Genomic DNA, 9456 nt, shown 5'->3' on the forward strand with positions numbered 1-9456 from the left:
TCAAAATAAACAAGTTCCAGGACAAAAGTTTAATGTGATCAGAGACTCCAAAGGGTATGAACAGAAGATCACATAACTTATGAAGAATAAGGTCCAGGACTTTTCAAACAAAAATAAACTTGAGGCTATACAAAAAGGATGATCTCAATAAATATGATAGCATTAAACACAGGGGCCGAGTTGAAAAAAAACATTTGTCTTAAAGGAATTTTTCCCTCTAGATTTCTATTTGCATGCTTCAAGTACTGTTCCCTTCTCCATCTGATCTGAAGTATGACTGTATCTATCACATCTATGACACAACATAGCAAAATGGATGCCAGTCCGCCAACTTCACTGTACAAGAAATCTACATTTATTCTTTTGTAACCTAATTTCTGTTTTGAGCCCTCATTCCTCCAGTGCAGCAGAACTTGATCTCTGCTAAATCGGGCTATATTGGTGATTTCCTCCCACACTTCCCAGAGTTGCCTCTAATTTCTGGAGCATGTTACAAGAGACAAGGGGTGGGACATGGGGGATATAGGGTTTGAGTCTAGTCTCTGGCCATTATCAGTCCATGCTGGCATCCACAGTGACAGCCAACACTGGGAATGTAGTACCTCCTGCTGCTGTGGCTCCCACAGGGGCCACACCCTCACATCTATCTGTTGGCCACACTTCACAGTCATTTCCCTTTTAGGCCATTCTTGCTCTTTCCCTTTGATCTGAGAATCCACAAGCCCAGTTATCCCCTCTCCCTATCTGACACTTGAATGGGTGAGGGAGATGGAGGCAGGGCAGCCCCTGCTCAGAGGCTACTTTAGCGGCCACGTTCTGACTTTTTCTAACGCGTCTCCTTCCCCCACACCTGGGAAATCTTTGTGTAATCTTGGGTGGGAACTTATTCTCTAAATTACCAAGGAAACTTCTACAACTTATTTATGCCTTGTATAATTCCCACTCCCCTTGCAGCCTGAATTTTGAAGACTTAAATGCCAAAAGAAGTTCATTTTTTTTCTCTGCTTTCTGCTAACCTAGTCTGCGTGGGGGTAACAGAAGTCAAAATAATCTATCTGCTATTTGAAAGAGGGTAAGAATGAAGAAGTAGAAAAAATTTTAGGGGAAAACATTGACTAATACTTCATAAGTGTATCCTACCTCATAGCTTTCTGCTGATCAATGCCCTAAACAGATGTAGCTGGAATGGCATCTGAAACAAAGACTAAATGTTTTGATGCATGCTAAATGATGTATACAAGCGCTAATAAAATACATAGGAACTCTTAAGAAAAAAATATTATTTGGGGCAGCCCAGGGGCTCAGTGGTTTAGTGCTGCCTTCAGTCCAGGTTGTGATCCTGGACACCCCAGATTGAGTCCTGCGTCAGGCTCCCAGCATGGAGTCTGCTTCTCCCTCTACCTGTGTCACTGCCTCTCTCTCTGGTTCTGTGTCTCTCATGAATACATAAATAAAATCTTAAAAAATAAAAGAAAAAAATATTATTTGTAATAAATGGAAATGATTTAGGATACAATCAGATTATATGGGGTTCATTGCTATGTAGAACCCTCCCTGTGTCTCTCATGAATACATAAATAAAATCTTAAAAATAAAAGAAAAAAATATTATTTGTAATAAATGGAAATGATTTAGGATATAATCAGATTATATGGGGTTCATTGCTATGTAGAACCCTCCCTAATCACTTCACCTTCTAAGCATGGCTTTTCTCATTTGTAGAATGGAAATAATAACTCCATCTAACAAGTTTTTAATAAGATTTAAATTACATTGGGGTACTTGGGTGGCTAGGTCCGTTGAGCATCCTACTCTTGGTTTCAGCTTGGGTCATTATCTCAGGGTCATGGATGGAGGGTGGGAGGGGAGGGGGATGGCCCTGGATTCTGCACTCAGCAGGGAATATGCTCGAGTTTCTCTCTCCCTCTGCCCCTGCTTGTGTGCTCTCTTTCTTAAATATACCAATCTCTTAAAAATATTTAAATTACATTAAATAATCAAGCTGATGCCTAATAGTCACTCAATAAATGCTTATTTGTTCATTCATTCATCCATGCATTCATGTGTTCATCCTTTCTTTCATCTGGTATACATGCCTTACTCCTATAATAGCAAGACTACAGCCACCATTAATAAACCTTTTGTAATATGTACAAACACCTGTTGGGTAACAGGTGTGACTCTGCCCTAGCTATTTTTCTAGTCAGTAATAGACATAAGCCCTAAGATCGGATCAGTGGGGATAAGCCCTATAGTCACTATTCTTATGGATCTGATGAACAAACTCATGACTAGGGTTTTCTATTGCCCTTACTTGTTTCTAGTAAATGAACTTTGAGCAGAAATAGTACCTTTAATGACAGAGAGCCTTTGTGCACAATGTGGGCGATAGGATCTCCTTCACCTCTTCTCTAAATGGATGTTATCAATGATATTTTCTCAGCTTTACATAAAGAGTTGGATGGGATAAAATCTTAGGTGCAGAGCAGAATTCATAACCATTCCTTTTGTTTTAATTGAAGTATGATTTTCATACAATAAAATTAACAGAGCTTAAGTATTCAATTCAATGAGTTTGGCAATACATCCATTCAACTACCACCCCAAACAAGAATTTAACATTTTCATCACCCCCAAAAAATTACCCTTATGCCTCTTTCTAGTCAATACCCAATATGACAGAATTTTTTTATGGCATAATTTATTGTAAAATCTCCCAAATGTTTTTAGGGATGTCTTCTACTTATCATTAGAACTCTCACAACTTTCATCTGTTGGAAGTAAATTATTGAGAGGTTTGTCTCAATATTCATAATGATTCTGTGAGGCAGGAACTATTACTGGTCCATTTTATAGGTGAGAAAACTGAAGCTTAATGAGATAAAGGAAGTTGTCCAAAGGTCCAACAGCTCTTAATCCTAGATCTGGGATTTGAACTAAGTGGTCTGATTCTAGAACCTGACTTTTACATCACTATCCTAAAGAGCAGATACATCCCGAGGTTTAACTAACAAGTACAGTTTTCCTGGGCCTGAATTTCGTACATCTGTCATTGTGACAAAAGGAGGAAAAGTAAACTGGTTGATTTAATAGCATCTTCCATTTCTTTTATGGTGCCTTATAAGCTCAGTTATTCTTTCATTAACTTATGCCTGCAAGATTTTTACCATTTGACCATTAAGAACCATGATGGAGATCACTGATGATGACAGGAGGGCAAACATTTTTGAGCACTGACTCTGTGTCAGGTGCTATGTAAACCACTACATCAAAATTCCCTGATTTGGGCAGCTGGGTGGCTCAGCGGTTTAGCGCCACCTTCAGCCAGGGGTGTGATCCTGGAGACTTGGGATCGAGTCCTGCATCGGGCTCCCTGCGTGGAGCCTGCTTCTCCCTCTGCCTGTGTCTCTGCCTCTCTCTCTGTGTCTCTCATGAATAAATAAATAAAATAAAAAAAAAACCAATTTTACAGACTAAAAATTTGAGGCTTAGTGAGTCTGAGTGACTTTTCCCAGTGCTGTATAGTTAGAACATGGCAGGGCTCATTTTGAATCTTGTCAGGCTGTCCTGCATGCCTGTATGTCATCCCCTGATGTAAACAGCCTCTTAATCCTCTAGGTAGGTCCTTAGTCCTATTAATAAAGAATGGTCTCAGTTCCTGCCTGAACTAGATTTCACCAGTATAAATATGTGAGCTCGAACTCTGCCAGCTGGCATGCTTTTAGATAAGATCCTGTTAGTCCCAAACATTTAACTCCACCTGGTCTTCAGAAACTTGGAAAACAGCTGGCCCTTGGCCAAATTATGAGGTATATGAAATTTGTCTTAGGTATCTGATCTTCCTCTGTTCTCTGCCCATACCCTCAAAGCATCCTGCCAAACAAAGACTCTTCTTTCAATTCCTGGAGCCCAAATCTTGCCAGAATTACTAAATCCCTTAGCTTCTACCCACTTTTGTGTTCAGATCTCTTTTTTTCAAAGATTTTTAAATTTTATTTTATGATAGACATAGAGAGAGAGAGAGGCAGAGACACAGGAGGAGGGAGAAGCAGGCTCCATGCCGGGAGCCCAATGTGGGACTCGATCCGGGGACTCCAGGATCGCCCTGGGCCAAAGGTAGGCACCAAACCACTGAGCCACCCAGGGATCCCCCATGTGTTCAGATCTTCTGATGCTCCTTGGGCTCCTTCCCTGTCTCTGCCTTTTGATTTTCCCATTGTACCTGAGCCAGTTTGGTTCTAGCTTTCCTACCCAAGCCCATGCTAAAGCCCTCTTGGAGGGAAGTTGGAGAAGGACCTCCCGAAATAGAAAAAAAAAAAAACAAAAACAAAAGCTCAATTTGAGCTTCTTAAAAAAAAAAAAACAAAAACAAAAGTCACCTGGGTTGAACCCAATCAAATAGAAATATAGTAAAGGACCCCCACCTGTTTTGGCAACGTCAGTGGTGTGTCTCCCAGGACTGATAGGAAAGTAAGACAAGGAAGCCTTTGTGGTAACAACACCTAATCATACAGCCTTGAATCTGTGCCCTGTGCTGTCCTAAGTACTTTATATGTGGTTATTTATTTAATCCTTACAACAGTCCTATGAGGTGTGTTGATCAAGGCTCCAGCAAGAAGGAGAAGGCACGCACGGATGGAATTCTAAAGAGAAATTAAAGAAAAGACTATTTGCAGATGTGCAGGGAGATTTGATGGAATAAATCAGGGATATTGAGGCACCCAGCAAACTAGCTGCTGTTGGAAGCTGTTCCTACTCACAGGTTGAAAGGGCAACCAAGGAAATGGTATAACTAGAGCCTGATGAAGAGCTATCCTAGCTCTAAGAGACCATCTGCAGTCATGAAGACATGTGGTCCAAGCCCTAAGCTGTGGAGGTGGGAGTAGCAGGTGATGAGAACAGCTTGGGGGTTGGTGAGGTGTTGGGAGAACAAATCCTTTAATACTTCCTTCCACTTTCCAATTTCCCTTTGACTGAAACAACTAGAAGCTTGCCATCAAGGGAGTCTCAGTGATACAGGCTTGAAGTGTCAGTCACTATGGGGTCAATATGAGGCAAAAGGATAGTGAATAACCAGTTTATGAAGAAACCGAGGCACAGAGGTCAAAGTAACATATCCAAAGTCACACAGTTGGAAATAGCAAAACCAAGATCTGAACTGAGGTTGTCACATCCGGTCTAGTGTTGAGGAGTTCTCCCACACTAGTGTCTTACAGTTCCTCCAAATGCCTTCTCCAGAGATTTTAGAATGTTCCTGCAGGAGGTATTTTGGAGCAGGTGCCCTAATCATATTAGGGACAGATTCTAGAATCAGGCATTTAGGACTCACTAATGGGTGACACTGTTGGGTGAATCTGGGCCAAGTATGGAAACTCATATGGGCCTTAAAATTGTTCCCACTAGTGACAGAGAGGAGCTCCTATTTCAGATAAAAAAGTTCCATTCGTCATTTCAAGATGTCTCTGAACACAGTAGCCTCCTGGCAGAAATTACTTCTTGACAGATATAGGTAACACTGGTAGCTTTGGCCAATTTAGTGGGTTAATGATAATTAACATGGCCAAGTTTATGAAACAAAGAGATCATGAAATAGTAAGTTTGTCAGAAAACCACTAATAAGATGGTGAGCATTGTTTTTGCCTCAACGTAGGAGAAACTGAGACTTGTGGTTTCTATGTGAGGGGAGTCAGTACTCAATTTGAACTTCTGAAAAAAAAAAACAAACCCAAAAACAAAAAAACAAAACCAAAAACAGAAAGCCGCCCACCTGGGTTGAACCCAATCAAGGCAAACCAACTGATAGAAAATATAATCATTGTGTGGAGACATTTCCTGTGAGATGAGAAGAGGAGGTACAGAAAAACACTCTTTTGTGAAAAAGACAGAAAATTCAAGAGAAATGAAATGATTAGCCTATGTCTTTTTATAGTAAAGAAGGAAAGCTTTAGTGAGAGACTTTTATAGTTTGTTATTTTATTTCTAATTAAGTTTTTTGTTTTCTCCTTTGTAAAATTAGGAAGCGAGCTGGCACTTTTTATATAAACCAAGATTTCTATCAGGAAAAAGCATGAGGCTAGGAAAGAGAGAAGAGGCCCAAATGATGCGCAAGAGAGTAAGAAAAATACCAACATTTCTTATGTAATTTAGCAACAAAAATGTGTATCATGTGATAGGATACTAAGTCTTGGCATTATTGCTGTAATTTGAGAAAGGAAAGCAGTGTTACCAACCTAGCAGTCCTACGATAGAACCCTGTGAAAAGTAGATGAAATGTTCTGAGCATATGATCAACCAAATGTTATGCACCTAGAGAAGGCTCTTTTCTACTAGACATTTTCTGTCTCCCACTATTTGCTTCAAAAGTATTCTTTTAAAATTCAATCCTATTAAACTACTTGAAATTTGGATGTTGGTTTTAGGGAAGCAATCTTCATTATTTGTCATAAGGGTGGTATTTAATTGGCTTAACTGTTCTTTCCACAAGTTAGCAATTTCTAGGAGTTGGTTATTAACACTGTTTATTATACAGTAGGGCTTCACATTACAGCTGGTTTGTTTCAAGCCATAAATACTGGAGGCATATTATATATAAATAGCATGCATACATGAAAAACGCACTCCCTGTCTTCCTTCCCTCTGGACTCCAGATGTGTTAGGATGCTATGTGATATTGACCCTGTGCGGGTAGGGACCATAAAAGATTGTCAGAGAGGGCCCCATTTGAGCAATGATCGAGGAAAGGAGAGTCAAAAAGGTAAAGTCTAATGTACATGCATCCAATCCTCCCAAGGGCTGGGAGCTTATACTTGCATTTAAAAGTAAAAATTAGGGCAGCCTGGGTGGCTCAGCGGTTTAGCACCGCCTTCAGCCCAGAGCATGATCCTGGAGACCTGGGATGAAGTCCCATGTTGGGCTCCCTGCAAGGAGCCTGCTTCTCCCTCTGCCTGTGTCTCTTCTCTCCCTCCCTCCCTCTCTCTCTCTCTCTCTCTCTGTCTCTCATGAATAAATAAATAAAATCTTTAAAAATAAATAAAAGTAAAAATTAAAAGGGGTGCCTCAGTGACTCGGTTGAGCATCCAACTCTTTTTTTTTTTTTAAGATTTTATTTATTTTTTCATGAGAGACAGAGACACAGGCAGAGGGAGAAGCAGGCTCCATGCAGGGAGTCTGATACGGACTCGATCCCAGGTCTCCAGGATCACACCCTGGACTGAAGGCGGCACTAAACCACTGAGCCACCAGGGCTGCTCGAGCATCCAACTCTTGATTTCAGCTCAGGTCATGGTCTCAGGGTCATGGGATTCAGCCTATGTAGGGCTCCACACTCTGCAGGGAGTCTTCTTGAGATTCTTTACCTCCCTCTCCTTTTCCCTCTGCCCCTCCTCCTGCTTATACACCTGTGTGTGTGCTGTCTCTAAAATAAAAATAAATAAATCTTAAAAAACACTAAAAACTAAGGAAGTGCTAACAGCCAAAAAGAAGTTTAATCCCTTTGTGACTTCTGACCAGAGCAAGAACTATAAAAGGCAGTTCAGTACACTTTCCCACATTCACAGGAAGATTGTCTTCCCTCCTTTCCAAAACGCTGAGACAGAACTGCAATGTTCAATCCATGCCATCTGAAAGGATGATGAAGTACAGGTTGTGCAAGGACACTACAAAGGTCAGCAAATTGGCAAAGTAGTCCAGGTTTACAGGAAGAAATGCGTCATCTACACTGAATAAGGACAGGGAGAGAAGGCGGATGGCACAGCTGTCCATGTGGGCATTCACCCTTGCAAGGTGGTTATCACTAGACTGAAACCGGACAAAGGCTTGAAAAAGATCCTGAATGTAAAGCCAAATCTTGCCAGGTAGGAAAGGAAAAGGGCAAATAGAAGGAAGAAACAATTGAGAAGATGCAGGAATAAAGTAATCTTATATATCTTAAATAAAAATTATTAAAATGAAAAAAAGTAAGGGCAGCCCGGGTGGCTCAGCGGTTTAGTGCCACCTTCAGCCGAGGGTGTGGTCCTGGAGACCTTGGATCGAGTCCTGCGCTGGGCTCCTTGCATGTAGCCTACTTCTCCCTCTACCTGTGTCTCTGCCTCTCTCTCTCTCTCTGTGTATCTCATGAATAAATAAATAAAATCTTAAAAATAAAGAAAAAAGTAGGAAGTAGGAATGAAACAGGAATGCTATCATCTAATTTATAAGATAAAAGAAAAAATGGACTGATTTCCTTAAGAATCCTAGAAATTAGTGTTTATCATTTTTTAAAGATTTTATTTATTTATTCATAAGAGACACACAGAGAGAGAAGCAGAGACATAGGCAGAGGGAGAAGCAGTTTCCATGCAGGAGCCCGATGTGGGAGTCAGTCCCAGATCCTGAGATCAAGCCCTGAGCCAAAGGCAGACACTCAACGGCTGAGCCACCCAGATGTCTGTAGTGTTTACCTTTAAAACACTATTCAAACCAAGGACATTTGTTTGTAATTAATACATATAGGAGGGGTGCCTGGGTGGCTCAGTTGATCAAGTGTCTGACTTTTGATCTTAGCTCAGGTCTTGATCTCAGGGTCATGGGGTCAAGACCTGAATTGGGCTCTACTTTAAAAAAAAAAAATACATATAGGAAGTGTCCGTGTCTTCGTCTGTAACCAATTAAAAGTAAAGTATGATCAACACTGTTTTTTAATCAGATTTATATATGTAGTGATTTGGTGAAAAAGAAGGATTAAAAGTATGCTTTGTCTCTATTCTTTCATACTTTGGAAGGTAGGGAAAACAATGTTTGTGAGCTGTGACAATACATCAGGCAAAGTTATCCTTAATGGTGGAGGGTGTGGATGACAGCTAACCCACGGGCTGTCATTTTACAATAGCCATTTCCCTCTAGGACTTGTGTGCCTGCTAGTGAAACAGGGCTTCCACAAAGCACGTCCACTCTTTTCATTCACCAATTGTCTTTCGCTAGAATCTGGGACCCATCATTGAGAACCACATGTCCCCTGGGACCAACACATCCTCAACAGATAGCTGCCTTTCCACCCTGCAGTACACACTCCTTCCTATGCTCTCCTTGCTCTGCTTGCTTGAGTCCTCCCTGCCCAGGATAACTGGTATCTCTGTGGAGAAGACAACACCCAGTAGGAGGGATGAATGTGGCCAAATATAGGCAATTTAAAAATAAAGGCACTTTTAGATTAGATATAGACACTAATATTAGAAAATTAGTATTTTGTTTCTCAATTCAGTATTAATTTCTCTGAATATCATGATTTCAATAATGTAACTTCAATCAAGTTAGTATGATGAGCAACTGACATATTTAACAGAGAATAAAATGTTACAAGCAGTTTCAGGACTGTCTTGCTATTGAACCCTATCTGTCTAACGAAAATATTGTGATTACATTTGAAAGGCATTGTATTTTGCTTTATCTAGTCATCTCTTTATTGCTCTCTACTTTCCC

The 9456-nt window shown here is 40.5% G+C and overlaps 1 pseudogene; it reads left to right on the top strand.

Annotated features, from left to right (window-relative positions):
- Positions 1-6727: 6727 nt before the first annotated feature.
- LOC112665629 (60S ribosomal protein L26-like) lies at positions 6728-7910 on the top strand (annotated as a pseudogene).
- Positions 7911-9456: the final 1546 nt, after the last annotated feature.

This window comes from Canis lupus, chromosome 27 (genome assembly GCF_003254725.2).
Source record: "Canis lupus dingo isolate Sandy chromosome 27, ASM325472v2, whole genome shotgun sequence".
NCBI lineage: Eukaryota > Metazoa > Chordata > Mammalia > Carnivora > Canidae > Canis > Canis lupus.